This window comes from Trichosurus vulpecula, chromosome 1 (genome assembly GCF_011100635.1).
Source record: "Trichosurus vulpecula isolate mTriVul1 chromosome 1, mTriVul1.pri, whole genome shotgun sequence".
Lineage (NCBI taxonomy): Eukaryota > Metazoa > Chordata > Mammalia > Diprotodontia > Phalangeridae > Trichosurus > Trichosurus vulpecula.
Genome location: NC_050573.1, coordinates 354,964,724 through 354,981,002, shown reverse-complemented (window position 1 = coordinate 354,981,002; position 16,279 = coordinate 354,964,724).

The following is a 16,279-nucleotide window of genomic DNA, read 5'->3' as shown; positions in this document are numbered from 1 at the left end:
CTTAAGTAGTTCTTTATTTTAACAATGAATGTTTTCATTTTTACATATGTTTTTGCATTCCCTATCTATTATGTATGCGGAATGAGCCATTGAAATAGCAGAAGTGAAAATGTTATTCTACCTACTTTCCTGTGATTAATTGACTCTGCTTCAATTTTGAATGAGGTTTAAGTTTGTTTTCCTCTTTCATATTTTGTAGAAAGCACACATGGAATCTTTCTGTTATTACTGAGTCTTATAAGAACACCCAGATGAGTCTGCCAAGCTTGTCTTTGTCCAGGTGTCTTATTCAACTTAGAAAAACTGATCCATTTATCCATTTTACAAGTACTCCTGCACAATAGAAAGTCAAAGAAGGCTTCATTGCCATCCCATGTTTCCCCTGAGTTCCAGGAATGACTGTTAACCCTCCAGGAGAGCCTTAGGAGATGTGTAGCAACAAAGCATATTTTAGCAACATTTGTATGCAGATAGGCTAGGATGCCAGAAATGCAAGTCCTGATACAAGTTCATAGCCTTGATCCTCACTGAGTACCTAGGAATTGGAGATATTGGCATTTCACTTGATGTGGAAATTGTTGGCATCCAATTACAGGTGGTTACAAGGTGACTTGGCTCAAAATTTAGTTCACAGTGAAATGTATTAATTGTTTTTATTGCCAGACTTTGAGAGGGCTTGTTAAAATTGTGTTTCTTGAAGTTAATGGTGATGGCGGCTGCAGATCTTGTTTGAAGAGATAGCTAATTTCCAGCCCTCAAGTTCTTAGCACAAAACCAATATAAAGCTACACATAAACAAGCTCACATATTGATTGAAAGGGCTCTTGAGGACCCAAACAAGAGGCTCAGAGTAAATATCTGATGCCAAGACAAGAGATCTGCTCCACTTAACTGCCTTTAAAGTCTACCAGGTGTTTGCAGTTTGGTACACGTTGCAGTACGTGTCGGTTATCAAAAGAGATTTCTATGCTGGAATAGTGAATCTATCAGAACCTGGTAGAAACTGACTAAAAGATGTGAGTAGGAGTAGAAGCAAGAACAAACATGTCATAGTCCAGATATTTTTTCCAAAAATAAGTGACACTTTTACAAGAAGTCTAGTCAAAATATAACGTGAAAGGAGCATACAGGTTAAATTCCTACTTTTGCTTGGAAAATAGTAATTCAGTAAAAAACCAAAGTACTGACAGAGCTGACATCATTTATTAATCAGTAGCAAGCCTAACCTTGAGATGAATGGTTCAAAAGGGCAAAGAAATAGAGTTGTTCTTATGGCCAATCAAAATTTGAAGCATAGGAGACATTAGAGAATTATGGACCAGGGGTGGGAAGGGAACTTAGAGGTTACCCAGTCCAACCCTTCATTTTACAGAGTGACGTTAAGTGACTGGCTGAAAGGTCACATAGCAGGTAAAAATCAGAAGATAGAAACTCAGGTTCCTCTGAATCCAAAGCTAATACTTTTTCCATTGCACCATGCTGACCACACAGATGACCTACCTTATCTAATTCTGCTTTCTTGCTAATACCAAGGGCTTCTCAAGATTTAATGGAAAGAATAATGACCTGTTTTTATAAGACACCAGTGATGGATGATATAGGCCAATTATTAATTCAGGCCAGAAACAATGTAAAGACCTTTTTTATTTTTAAAATGTTTTTAGTTTTTATTTATGAAATGACATGAGCATTTCCATAACAGTAGAATTTAAAAGATGATTGCATATGAATCTGCAAATTTATTTTTTTACAACTTGCTATTTCTTTTAAATCTCTAATAAAGTTATCACATAATTTTCTTTTTTTCTTCCCTCCCCACCCCCACTTTAGAGATGTCAGCCATCACACACACACACACACACACACACACACAAAGTCATCCTATACATACATATACCTATCAGTTCTTTCTCTGGGTGCAGATAGAGTCTTCCTTTATAGGTCCTTTGTAGTTTATTTTATTCATAATTTATTTATTTATAATATTTATAGTAGACAAAATGACCTAGTAACTCAAAGTCATTCTTAAAACAATATTGCTATTACCGTGTACAATGTTCTCTTGGTTCTGCTCATTTTTTCTCTTCATTATTCCATGCAAGTCTATCCAAGTTTTTCTACAATTAACCAGCTCATCATTTCTTATAGCACTTTCTTGTATACCACTTATTCATCTCCCCCAGTTGACAGGCATCCCTGCAATTTCCAGTTCTTTGCCATCACAAAAAGAGCTGCTATAAATGTTTTAAAACTTATAGGTCTTTTTCATATTTTAACCATTAATACTATAAGGGAGCAACCCTCATAACATAGAAAGGAAGGTCAAAGGATATCAATGACTACAAATCCCACTTTGAACATCACTGGATCAGTCTTTGCTCTAGGATTGTAATTAAATGTGTTCAGATTTGGATTTTAGTTTGTTCTTAGAGAACAAAGACTGTCCCATCATTTCTGTGATGAAAAAAGGAGTCTTCATCACCTGCTGGGAAGTGTCCTGATACATTTAGAAACTGATACTGTCTGTATCAATGTCTTATTCTCTCTGGGAGGAAAAACATACCTTTGTATAATTAGTTTGTATTCTCATAGGAGTAAGTGGATAGTAATTTATTTACACATCTACCCTTGAAGTCTTGAGACTTCAAGCCATCTGGATTCTGGATAAAGGGGTAAAGGAGGGAAAGAGAATGCCAGGACTGGGTATATAAGATACTGAAGGGATTCAAACCCACAGTCACTTACAGGAATAGAGTATATTAAACTTCAGTTGTTTCATTGGCTCGTAGATTTGGAGTTATAAGGGATGCCAGGGGTCATGTAATACTCCCATTTTCAAGATGAGGGAGCTGAAGCAGAGGAAGTCTGAGTGACTGATCTGAGGTTGCACAACTAGTAAGTGGCAGAGGGAAGATAGAAACTGGTTCCTCTGATCTCAAATTCAAAACCCTTCCCTAGAAATTAGCTATTTTTATTAGACTTCAATATAATGTAATGCAGGAACAAGTTCCCCCAGGACTCAGGATTTCATCAATGTAGAGAGCTACCTCTGCTAATACAACTTTGGAAGAATTTAGTTTCAAAGAATCACCTGAGAAAGAGACTTTAAGTGATTTGCCTGCAGTCACACAGAAGAGGCAGGACTTGAACATCCTGAGTCTTACAGTGATTTTTCTATTTCGTACTCTATCCTACTTCTCTTCCCGGGATAGAGCCAGAAGTTCTATGACCGTTTACCTCATGATTTCTGAGAATTTGCACTCTAGCTTAAGAAATGATAATAGTAATAATAAGATTTATAAAGTGCCTACTATGTGGTAGACACTGTGCTAAGAGCTTTATAAATGCTATCACATTTGATCCTCACAACAACCCTGGGAGGTACCTACTATTATTATCTCCAATTTACAGATGAGGAAACTGAAGCAAACACAGATTAAGGGACTTAGCCAGGAGCACACAGCCAGTAAGTGTCTAAGGCCAGATATGTACTCAAGTCTCCCTGACTCCAAGCCCAGGGCTCTAGACACTGCACCATCTAGCTGCTTCCAGCTGATAAATGACTGAAGGTGAAATTCCTCCTTTTAAATAGCTAATTAAATTGTCACTTTCTTCTGTAAGTCAGCCAGATACTCGGCACTGTGGCTGAAAACTGGGGACCCAAAGAAAGGCAAAAAACATTCCCTAAAGAGCTCAATTCTAATAGGGGAGACAACGTGCAAAAAGAAACGTACATACAAGATACAAACATAGTGGAAGTAGAAGAGATTCTTCAAGTAGGCAAAGTAAGAGGTAGAGGGGTAAGACCAAGAAAAGCAGTGCCATTTTCTTTCTGTAAATACTCCAAGGATTCCATTAGTCTTCATTCATGCTAATTGCAAACCTTCTTTGTCTTAGTTGGCCTTTACAGGCTTTTTGGCCAACATTTCCATCATCCAGAAATTAAACTGATGATTAATTTTTCCAAACTGAGCAAAGCTCATCCCTAGACAAAAGATAGCACTCTGGCCCTTTCCAGCTTGGCAGGGCCTATTAAGATTTTGTGTCTTTTGAAACATCCTTCAAGAAACCAAAGCTATCTCTGTGAATAAAGAGGTGACTTTAGCAGAGGCCTTCCTGTGAATATAAACCAAATTCAGAAAATAGAAAACAGGTGACTATTTTCTATTGTTTTAATATTCCTGAGTCATCAGATCACTTCTCATTCTTATCTCTCGCTATGGTAAGCGCCCCCTCCTTCTTTGATCTTTCCTCCTAGGTCCTCTGATTGTCCAGCACTTTCATCATTTGTGGTCCTCTCCTCTGGACACTTTGCAGTTTCTTTGTATTAACATATGCTGCACCAGGTATCTTCAAGAACCACTTCAAGGTTCTTCAATATCAGATTACAAGATATGTCAGCCTTGTAATGCTTTGGTTGTGTCCTTTTTTTTTCCTTTTGGCGGCTAAGAGAACTAAAAAATGATAAAGTCTAGAGAAGGTAGCTTCTTGGTCCATTATTATGCTGGAGTTCTTTTATGCTTTCAGGGAGAAGATTTTTCTGTTTGCCATTCAGTAATCTATAGTATCATCACAGCACATCTTTTTTTTTTTTTTTAGAAAATGCAAAATTACTGACCTAAATTTTTTGTCTTCTTTACAACAAGCTTTCCATGCTAAGAACTATTTTAAAATCAGTGCCTCAAATAATATTAAAATGATAGCTTATAAATACATAGCACTTGCCGTACTCCAATCCTATGAAATAGGGAGTACAAGTTTAATTATTCCTGTTTTATAGATGAAACAGATGCTCAGAGAGGGCTTGTCATTTGCCGAGTATCACAAGGTGGGAAGCTAGGTGGCACAGTGGATAGAGGAAGACTCACCTTCTTTACTTCAAATCTGGTCTCAGACACTTACCAGCTGTGTGACCCTGAGCAAGTCACTTAACCCTGTTTGCATCAGTTTCCTCATCTGTAAAATGACCTAGAGAAGGAAATAGTAACCCACTCCAGTATCTCTGCCAAGGCAACCCCAAATGGGCTCCCGGAGAGTCAGACACAACTGAAAAACAACCGAACAACAAGAGACCACTCGATCTGGGTGATCCACACCCTAGGGTGTTGAATGAACTAGCAAATAGATTTCAGAGTCACTATTACTGACCTTTAGTGAGTACAGCTAACAGGAGAGATTAGGAAACTGGTGTTATCCCAGAGTGTGCTCCTCTTTCTGTCTTGTATATGTGCCTTGGCAGAGGCCTCCTTTGGTCCACCCTACCCACTACATCACTCTTTCTAGAGGCAACTTTTGGATATCAGTGGCTCTATTTCCTCCTCAAAAAGCAGCTCTTCTGGTTAGCTCCTACCTACTCTTTCTCCTCACCCCTTTATGCTTCATTGTCTAGGCACAAACATTGTTAGTTACAGTTATGATGTCATAATTATTTTAACAAATGACATTTTATACTACTGGACTATATCTAAGAAAATCTTTTTTTTCCTAATCTAACTTATGCTGATACTTCCAGGTATTTTTAAAAAAAAAAAACAACAAGCAAACAGCTTCAAATCTTGGACTGTGTGAAGCTTCCCCAGGGACCTGACTGATTGTGTGAAATTCAGGCCGAGAGTACGAATTTGACCTACAAGTGGTGGAAATTAAAATCAAAGATCACTGGCTCTGAAGTCAGAGGACCTAGATTCAAATACTGCATGCTCCTCACCCCCACCCCCGTTTAGAACCTATATGACTTTTAAACAAAAGTTTAGTCTACATTATTAATACTTTCTTAGTCCTGTTGTTCAGTTATTTCAGTCGTGTCAGACTCTTCGTGACTCCATTTATGGTGTTCTTGGTGAAGATCCTGGAGTGGTTCTGTATTTTCTTCTTTAGCTTATTTAACAGATGTGGGAACTAAGGCAAATATGGTTAAGTGACTTTCCCAGGGTCACACTTCTAGTAAGTGTCTGAGGTTGAATTCGAACTCAGGTTTTCCTGACTCCAGGCCTGGAGCTCTATCCACTGCTTTATCTAGCTGCCCCCCTTTTGTCTAGCTGCCCCCTTTTTAAGTTTTAAATAAAGCATTTGTTAATTAGTACAAGCATAAATATTTTGTGTAATATTTTCTCTTTTTTTATTTTTGGAGGGGGGAAGGCAAGGCAATGGGGTTAAGTGACTTGCCCAAGGTCACACAGCTAGTGAATGTGTCAAGTGTCTGAGGCTGGATTTGAACTCAGGTCCTCCTGACTTCAGGGCTGGTGCTCTACTGACTGCACCACCGAGTCGCCTCTTGTATAATATTTTAATGCATTATCTTGAAAGAAGCAGATTGGAAACAAATCAAGTTATTTATTTGGGTTATGGGTAATAACTTAAGCAAGTCACTGAATCTTTCTATTTCTCGTTTTTCCTATCTGTAAATTGAAGGGATTCAACTAGAATGTATACTGAATCCCTTTTCATTTCAGTATCTATGGAGATATAATCCCAAAATTTAATAGCCATAAATAGGAACTTATCTGTAAGTAGAGTCTCTTTTTTTCTCCTATGAAATTGGTAGAGGACAACCACATTCTCTCTCACTCCCCATTTGATTGAAAAGAAAGCCATGTAACGTGGGAGACTATGCAGGTATTTAACCATACTGCAAACAAATAATTCAGTTCAACAAACATTTAAACACATGATATATTCAGGGCTTTGGGCATACAAAGAAAAAATTGAAATCATTCCTGCCCTTAAGGACCTTACGTCTCCTGGAGGTGTGCAAAATGGTCATAGACAAACACATAATATTTCCAAGGTAATAAAAAATGATTTCAAGAAGGTAAGCACTTTCAGACCTTGGGGGTGGGGTCAGGAAAGGTCTCACGTACAATCGTGGAATCAGAGATTCATAGATTTAGAATTAGAATGGATCTTAGAGGCCATCTACTTCAAGCTCCTCATTTTGAAGAAGGAAACCAAAGCCCAAGGTATAATTTGCCCAAGGTCATGCATGTTGTAAATGACAGAGGTGTTTTGAAGAGCCTGAATTGTGCTTTGAAGGAAGCTAAGGATTCTAAGAAGCGGAAATGAGGAGGGAGTATATTCTACACCTGAGGAGAACATGTCCAGAGGCACTGCGGTTGACAATAGAATTTTATGTATGGGGAAAAGCTAGTGGGCATGCAGGACTGAAGGAGAAAATGGTAGCTATGGTCTAGGGCATCTAGGTGGTGCAGTGGATAGAGTTCCAGGCCTGAAGTGAGGAAGACTCATCTTACCGAGTTCAAATTTGGCTTCAGACACTTACTAGTTGTGTGACCATAGGCAAGTCACTCAGCCCTATTTGCTACAGTTCCTTACCTGTGAAATGAGCAGAAGGAAATGGCAAACCACTGCCGATATCTTTGCCATGAAAACCCCAAATGGAGTCATGAAAAGTCAGACACAATTGAAGTGACTGAACAATTACAACAAGAGCTGTGATCTCCTAAGCCCTAGGACATTTTCCCTACTTCCCCAATTAGTTTAATTGCTTGGTTTTCAGTCTTCCTCTCCACCCCAGCTCCAGCTCTTATATTAAGGAACTTTAACATAAATCTAACCTGACTTTCAGCCTTATCATGGATGTCACCAGGGCCTATGCCTAATACTGAGATCTCTACAGGGTACAGAAGTTAGTCACTTTTAGCACAATTCCAAGTTGCTTTCCAAAATGATTCAACCAATTCATATCTCCAACATTCAGCAACGATTATGAATGTATATAAGTCCTTACACTTCTGTAACATTGATTAGTCCTATATTTTGCCCTTTTTATCAGTTATCTGGATTTTAAGGAAAGCTCAGAATTCTTTTGGTTTGCCTTTCTATTATTATTAATGATTTGGAACATTCAATCATATAGTTGTTAATAGGTTGTAATTCTTCTTTTGATAACTATTTGTTCCTATCTGTTGAACACATCTAGTAGGGAATGACTTTTATTCTTTTATATTTATTAATTTCCTATGCAGCTTAAACATCAGACATCAGTGATATTTTATGTGATAGTTATTCCAGGTCATCCACTTGCCTTCTTGTCCTCCTTTCATTAATTTTGTTCATTCAATAATTTTCAATTTCATGTAATCAAAAATGCTTATTTTCTTTTTTTGTGATTTTTCTCTATCCCTCGTTTGGTTAAAAATTCACTTTTTGGTGATTAGTGAGAAAGTACCTGATATTCTCTTCTGATTATTTTATTTATTTATCTACTTGTTAATATTCAGGGCACATAATCCATTTTGAGCTTTCTGTGGCATATTGTATAAGATGTTGGTCTAAATCTAATTTCTGCCAAGCTGCTCTCCAATTTTTCAACACTTTTCTGTGTGAAATAAGACCTTCCCTAAAATAAATTGTATTCTTGGGTTTATCAAAAGCTGGCTCATTGAGTTCAGTTGTGGCATATTCTTTCTTATCTATGCTGCTATCCTACCCTACTTTTTTATTGTTAACCACTACCAAATATTACCAGTGAGACTGCCATATAATATAATTTCCTGTGTTGATTTTCACTGTTATATACAAAATGATGTTAATCTTACAGGTAAATATCTACTTGTTGAGGACTTTGAATTTAACATTATCAGAATATTCTCCAGAAGTACAAAAAGTGTGGTTAGGGAAAATTAAAAATTTCAGTGTGAATTACAACTATGAAAAGGCACATTTTTCTACTGTTGATATTCTTGGTTAAAGGTGATCAGTGACAATGGGAAAAATGTATTTTCCAACAAAGTAAATGCCAAGATTCTTTCTTGTCTTGACTGCCAGATTTTAGCAATATGTATCAGCCTTTTCTATGTCATTCTGAAGTGTCAGATGCCTTATGCATCTCATTGGAGGGTGGTTCTAGTTTAGAACTGAGTTCCACGATGGCAGCAGAGCACAAGAAAAAGTCTTGATCTTTACTTTTGGGAAATATATTTTCTTCATTATCACTGGCCGCGCTTAACAACGGTGGTGTTGAACCAGATGTTGAGCAAAGCTTTTCAGTGGTCAAATATATGTTGTCAGAGTGTTCATGAAAAAGTCATTAGCTTTCCTCCCCTCCTCTTTCACTGTCAGGACAAATCATGTCATAAATATAGTCACTTGTCGAGCAGGATATCAATCTATCCAGGTATCACCCACTTCCTGTCTCTGGCCATATGTTTCTGTTATTTATGTCAAGAAAATCACATTTACACAACCACTGCTTGTTGTTTACAGAAGTTTAACTCCTCTGATATAACCCTGCTTGTGTTGCATGCTTTTAGCCATAGATTATACATGAGCTTGTACATTTTAAAATATGCTACCACATGCATGATAGAATAAACACAGAACTGAACTGACAGCACCACCTGCCAAATACAGACCATGTCAGGGGAATGGACCTTGTACAGTATTCAACTCCTGCGACCATTAGATCAGTATAGTTTTATGGAGGTGTGAGTTACTGCATATGTTAAATACAATCAGTTTGGGGAATTTTGATCATTTGAATAACTAAAATTTTATGTAGGAACCCTAATAAGAATCTTAAATATCCCATTTGCTGATATTCTATAGGCATACTTTATGATTTGATACTACTAATATATTTACATATGCTTGTAGATGTATACATGTGTTTCTATTCTCAGCTTGTATTTTTGTCTGCCTGTTTAGGAGTCAGCTACTATTAATAAATTTGATAAATCTATATATACATTTTTAGTTGTTAGCAATCATTAATATACTTTTGAAATATAAAATAAATAATGTGGGAAATTTGATACTCAGTGTTTGGCATTGGATCAGTCACAAAAATTAACACTGCTGGTTATAATCTAACTTATATTTTCCTTTAATATGAATGCACACATTCCATATAACTCTCAATTCTTACCCACCCTCTGTGATTTTTTTTTCCTGTTGGAGCTCAAAGAAAGAATAGTTTTGATTACTACCTAAAATGAAAAGATTGTCCTAAAAAAATAGGCTGCAAGATGGCACCAGTCTTTTCTTGCACTATAATCATCCTAAAAGAAGAAATTAGTATCTCTTTGTAGGTTGTTGACAATAATGGGATGGTTTATGCGATTTTAAACACAATAGAAAGATAATGTCTTTGACTTATTCAGCTTCTAAGGCTGGTGTATTTTTTTTTTGGAGGAGCATTATTTTTAGATTCTTTTGGCAATATAGCATCATTATCTATTTAGATGCTACTGCAGGATAGACTAAAATTGAATATAGATCAGATCTTTAGCCTGCCACTGAGACAAATCAGTCTGATTACATGGGATTATATGGTGTATGAATTTTTAAATTAAATAGTTTCTTGTCTTATTAAATAATGGTGACAGAGAACTGTTGTGGTAAGACATTTTCATTTTTTCATATATTTGGTACACAAGTGACTTTTTTATATTAATCAATATTAGTTCATTTAGTTATGATGGCACATTAGTCTGAGAAGATTAATAAGGGTACTACCAAACATTAAAGTAATTATTATTAAATTTTTTTGCTCATTTCAAAAGTTTTTAATGTATAGCTCTAAAAGTCTTCTTGGTTTTCTAACACAAACTGTGAGAGACTGTATATAAAAATGCTTGTAAGCCACAAAGTGCTATGTAAATGTCAGGTATCACTATCAGTATATTCTTTTAGTTAAAAAAATAAAGAATTAGCAAGATTTAAATTTGAAATGAGGATGGATGACATAAACCTTTCCTTTTGAAGCTGATTTTACCACTAACTGATGTGATTCTTTTCCTGTAATACCAGCTTCAGATCATTTCCTGCTCTGCAATCACTATTCCCAATGCCAATATCAATTCACACCCTCCACTTCCCTGTTGGGAACATTAGATACCAACAACAAATGGGAAGTAACTGGAACTGGTAGGAGGAGGGACAAGTGGAGTCTATGAGAAATGGGCTTTGAAGCACAGCCTTGTCCATCCACCAGGTGATGGTTTCTTCAAGGTCAGGCACACACAGCTCTTATTGTTTGGTCTGCAGAGACTTCATGCATTACCAATGTGGGAAGCTCAAAAACCCCACAAAACTTTGTTGATTTATGATTTCACTGAGGAAATATGAATTGCCACCTGCACTCTTTATGCCCCTAAATTCATTCAAAACAAGTCTCTGCTACATGAAGTTTCTTTTCCTTTTTTGAAACATAAAGCCATGGTATCTTTTCTTTAATTTATGGCATAAAGATTCTGAAACTGCTTGACTTCATTTTTAGGTGTCTAGTCATACATGTACTTGTATTCCTATTACATGTAGGGCATGGTACATGGATGACCAAAACAATATTATGTGTATTATAGATTAGAGTGGAAAGAAAATTTGGGGCAGCCAGGTGGCGCAGTGAGTAGAGCACCGGCCCTAGACTCAGGAGGATCTGAGTTCAAATCAGACACTTGACACACTTACTAGTTCTGTGACCTTGGGCAAGTCACTTAACCCCAATTGCTTTGCCTTCCCCCTACAAAAAAGGGGGCAGCTAGGTGTCACAGTGAGTAGAGCACTAGCCCTGGAATCAGGAGGACCTGAGTTCAAATCTGGTCTCAGACACTTGACATACTTAATAGCTATGTGACCTTGAGCAAGTCACTTAACCCCAATTGCCCTGCCTTCCCCCCTCCTTCTAGTTCCATTCTCTCATTTTACAGATGGCAAAATTAAGGATTGGGGAGATTATAAGTGACTTACCCAAGGTCACATATACATATAACCAGAGGTGAGATTTGAGCCCACATCCTCTCAAAGAGTTAGCACTCTTCCCACTCATCTTTGTATATGTGTGAGCACACACGTATAAACATACACATACATGTATGCATATGTATACAAACACATATAATCATATATGTATGCATATGTGTATAAGTGTGAACATGTATGTACATTATATTTCTATATCCATGGGACTGGACCAATGATTTTATCGGTATAGGAGAGTCCCAATGAAGAACTCATTGGGAGTTCCCTATACTACTAAAATCAAACTTTATCCTAAACTTTGCAAATATAAATTGACATTTGCTCAGTAATTTCTCTTCTTGGAGTTGTTAGAATGTTAAGAGCTTAACTGATTAGCCTAGGATCAGGAAGCCAATAGGAAGCAGAAGTGGAGCTTGAGCTCAGTCCTTCCTGCTTCTGGGGCAAATCCTCTACATACTGGAGCATGCTGTGCCTCATACATTGAAGACTATATTGGTGAAGTAATGGTTTGGGAGAATTTAGAAAAGTAGAATTTTAAAAGCCTTACTAGCTCTGTGTTTTCCTCAACAGCATGTAATATCCAATCTTATGCCAGACTTGCTGGTTTAACAATCCTCCTGCCCCCCTTTTTTTTGTAGGTTTACAAGAATGATAGATCAGGATAGTTGTGTAGCTATTGTTTACCTAGATCTTGGCAAAACATTTGAAAAAGTCCCTTATAGACAAGAAAGAGGAAAATGGACTAGATGAAAATATAGCCGGAAGAAGTTGAATGGCCAGGCCCAAAGAGAAGGCATTATAATGGCAATATTAACTTGAAGGGTGGTATCTTGTATCTAAATCCCCAAGATCTAGACTTTGTTCTGTTCGTTTAAAATAGATTTTTATCAGTGAATTAGATGAATGTGTGCATAGCATGTTTATTAAATTTACAGATGGTACAGAAGTGGGAGAGATAGCCTGTACCTCTAGTGACAGAATCAGAACCTAAAAACTTCTCAAGAAACTGGCTTGATGGATTGAATCTGAGAAGATGACATTTAATAGAGATAAATATGAAGTTGCAGAATCACAGAATCTCTTATTTATATAGAATATCAAAGGATTTCTTGCCATACTTTACTAAGACTTCTGAGACTCACCTCATTCTTAATTCAGTTGGCTTAATTCTTGTACAGCTTTAATTACCTGGAAATTTTTCCTTACACAGAACATAAATCTGCCCCTTTGAAATCTCCATTGCTTCCAGGGCCAAGAAACTCAACGTACTTGTGGATAATAGTCCTTAAACTATTTAAAGAGAGCCATAATGTCTTTTTAATGTGTAAGAAACCACACAGTGTAGTGGATAGAATTGGCTTTAATACCAGTAAAACCTAGTTCCACTTCTGACTGTGACCCATCCTGGTTTATGTCAAACTGGGCAAGTCACTTAATACCTCAGGACTCAGGGAAACTCTATGAGTGTAAGTTGCAAAGAAAGTTCCTACTTTCATTGGTAGAGGAAATTCCTCTCTGGGCATTCCCATAACCACTGAAATTATAGGTACAGTTTCTCTCTCTCTGTCTCTGTCTCTGTCTCTCTGTCTCTCTGTCTCTCTCTCTCTCTCTCTCTCTCTCTCTCTCTTTCTCTCTGTCTCTCTCTCTCTCTCTTTGCCTGTCTCTGTCTCTGTCTCTCTCTCTGTCTCTGTCTCTGTCTTTGTCTCTCTCTCTCTCTGTCTCTCTCTATCTCTCTTTCTCTCTCTGTCTCTCTCTCTGTCTCCCTGTCTCTCTCTCTCTCTCTGTCTGTCTGTCTCTCTCTGTCTCTCTGTCTCTCTCTCTCCCTCTCTCTCTCTCTCGACTTGAGAAGACTTGAGTTCAAAGCCCACCTTGCACACTAGCTATGTGGCCTTGGGCAAATCCTTTAACCATGTTTGCCTCAGTTTCCTCAAATATAAAATGAGCAGGAGGAGGAAATGGCAAACAACCCTAGTATCTTTGCCAAGAAAACCACAAATGGGATCGCAAAGAGTGGGATATGATTAAAACAACTGAACAAGAATATCCCTTATAGCTCAGAGACTACTTTTGCTTTCACATAGATTGTTTAACAAGTAAGAGAGGATACCTGAACTTTCTTCTCTACTATGGACTTTTTCAAGGAGGCTATGGTCTATTAAGGAAAACGTTACCTTAAAGTTTGTAGTATGCTTAGAGTTTATCTACTCTCATCTCTTGCCCCAACACAGAGACTCTACAAATGACCATCCAGCCTATTTGAAAAAAATTCCAATGATGGAAAAATCAATATCTCCTGTGGGAGTTCATTTCATTTCTGAACATATCTAATTATAAGTTCTTCCTTTTTCATGAAAAGAACTCTATTTCCCTTGTAAGTAACTTGTGCTTGTTAGTCCTAGTTTTTCTCTGGGAGAAAATCAGAGTAAATCAATTCCATCCTCCGCACAACAGCTATTCATTCACATATATGTACACACCCAACCACATACACACACACATTAAGAAAGTCACCATGTCTAGTGAGAGGCAGAATGATATAGCTATATAAAGGGCTAGCTTTGAAATAGGGAGACTTGGATCCAAGCCTCACCTCTGATATACATGTGTCATTTGCATTCAGAAATCAATTTTGCAACTGATTTTTGAATGCAAGTATAAGAGTTTACATTTAACCTGATAAAATGCTTGACTTAGACCCAGGAAGACCTTGGTTCAAATCCCAAACTCCAATATTTACCAGCTATGTGATCATGGACAAGTCATTTAAATTATCTGTGGCTGTTTACTCATCTGTTAAATAAGATAGTAATATCTGTACCACTTACCTCATAGATCTTTCTCAAATGAAGTAATGTTTATAAACAACTATGCAAAACTCAAGTCAAGTGTCTATTATTACTACCTTATTTGATTTGACTATATGTTATAATATATGGAGATCTTTTCAGATCATGCTGTCATATTGGCTATCCTCACACTCTGTCCACCCGCCTCAGTTTTTTGTCATCTGCAAATTTGATAGGTAGGGTATCTAAGTATACCTTTATCTGAATCATAGATAAAAGTGTTAAATAACATAGAACCAAGGGAAGACCCTAGAGGTACTCATTATAGACATTCATCCAAGTTAAAATTGAACCATTAATGATGACTATTGAGTCCAGTTATTCAACTAGGTCTAGATTCACATCATTCTCATCAAGTCTAACTTTCTTCATTTTGTTTACTAGAATACTGTGAGGTGCTTTGTTAAATACCTTGCTAAACTCTATGTCAACTATATATTTAGCTTTTTCCTGATCTACTAGTATAGTAATTTTGTCAATAAAAGGGAGGGGGTTAGTTTGAGGTGACCTGTTCTTGTTGAAGCCATATTGACTGTGTGTCCCCTACGCTGTGTTCCTGAGTTTCACTATTTCTTTAATAATATATTAAAGAATTTTGCTATGAATCTATGTCAAATTCTTTATTTTTTTTCATTTGCACACTACATGCTCAATCCTCTTAAAAATCATTTCAAGATTTGCATTTCTCTGGTCTTTCCCCCCACTTTTTATTACTTTGATTTTCACAATTTCTTATTATTTTTTGAATTTGACTTTTCTGATTTGTTACTTTTTCATTTGTTTCTTTTTCTAATCACATGCCTAATTTACTTATTTCTTTTGCTGATGAAGCCATTGGAGTTTAAATTTTCCTTTGAGTTGCTTTAGCTTCATCTTGAGTTTTGGTCTGTTGTCTATTGTCATTTTCTTTGATGACATTTTCTATTGTTTTTATATTTGGTTTTGATTCATTAATTCTTTAGGATTAAGTTATTTACTCTTCAATTAAGTTTGATCATTTCTTTGAAGGTCCTTCGCAATACATAACTTTTAAACTATTGTGGTTGTTAAAGGGTGTGTTTACTATTTCTTTTTTTTTCATTTTTGTGAGGTTTTCATACTACACACACACACACACACACACACACACACACACACGCAGAGCTATATATATCTGGGTAATATTTACATTACTTTATATTCCTATTCCCATACTAGTAAAAGAACTATGATATCTGTTTTTTGTCTAAAGTTTTTCAGATCCTTACCTTTTAAAAAATAATTTTGCTGGATTTGTTTAGGTCTGATGATGTACATTTAGATGCTCCATTGCTGTAGTTTTACTTTGATTTTTCCCTATGCTTTAATTAACTTTTCCCTTAAATTTTCGCTATTCAGTATATGTGTAAATTATTATTATTGACTTGTTATCTGTTAACTTTCAGCAAAGTGCAATTTCCTTATGTATTTCTTTTACTCATACCTACTTCTACTGTACACTTGTCTAAGGTCATGATTTCTATGCTTCCTTTTAATTTTTTTTTTTACCAGAAACAGGAGATTTTGGTATAACCCTCATTATTTTGTGGGTCTTTATATTTTAACTGTTTCATGTAAAGAGCATATTGTTGATTTCTACTTTCTAATCTATCTTGCTATTTTGTCCCACTTTACACATTATTTATGTTTATTTATTTCCCTCCATCCTATTCTCTTGTACTTTTTATTCTTTC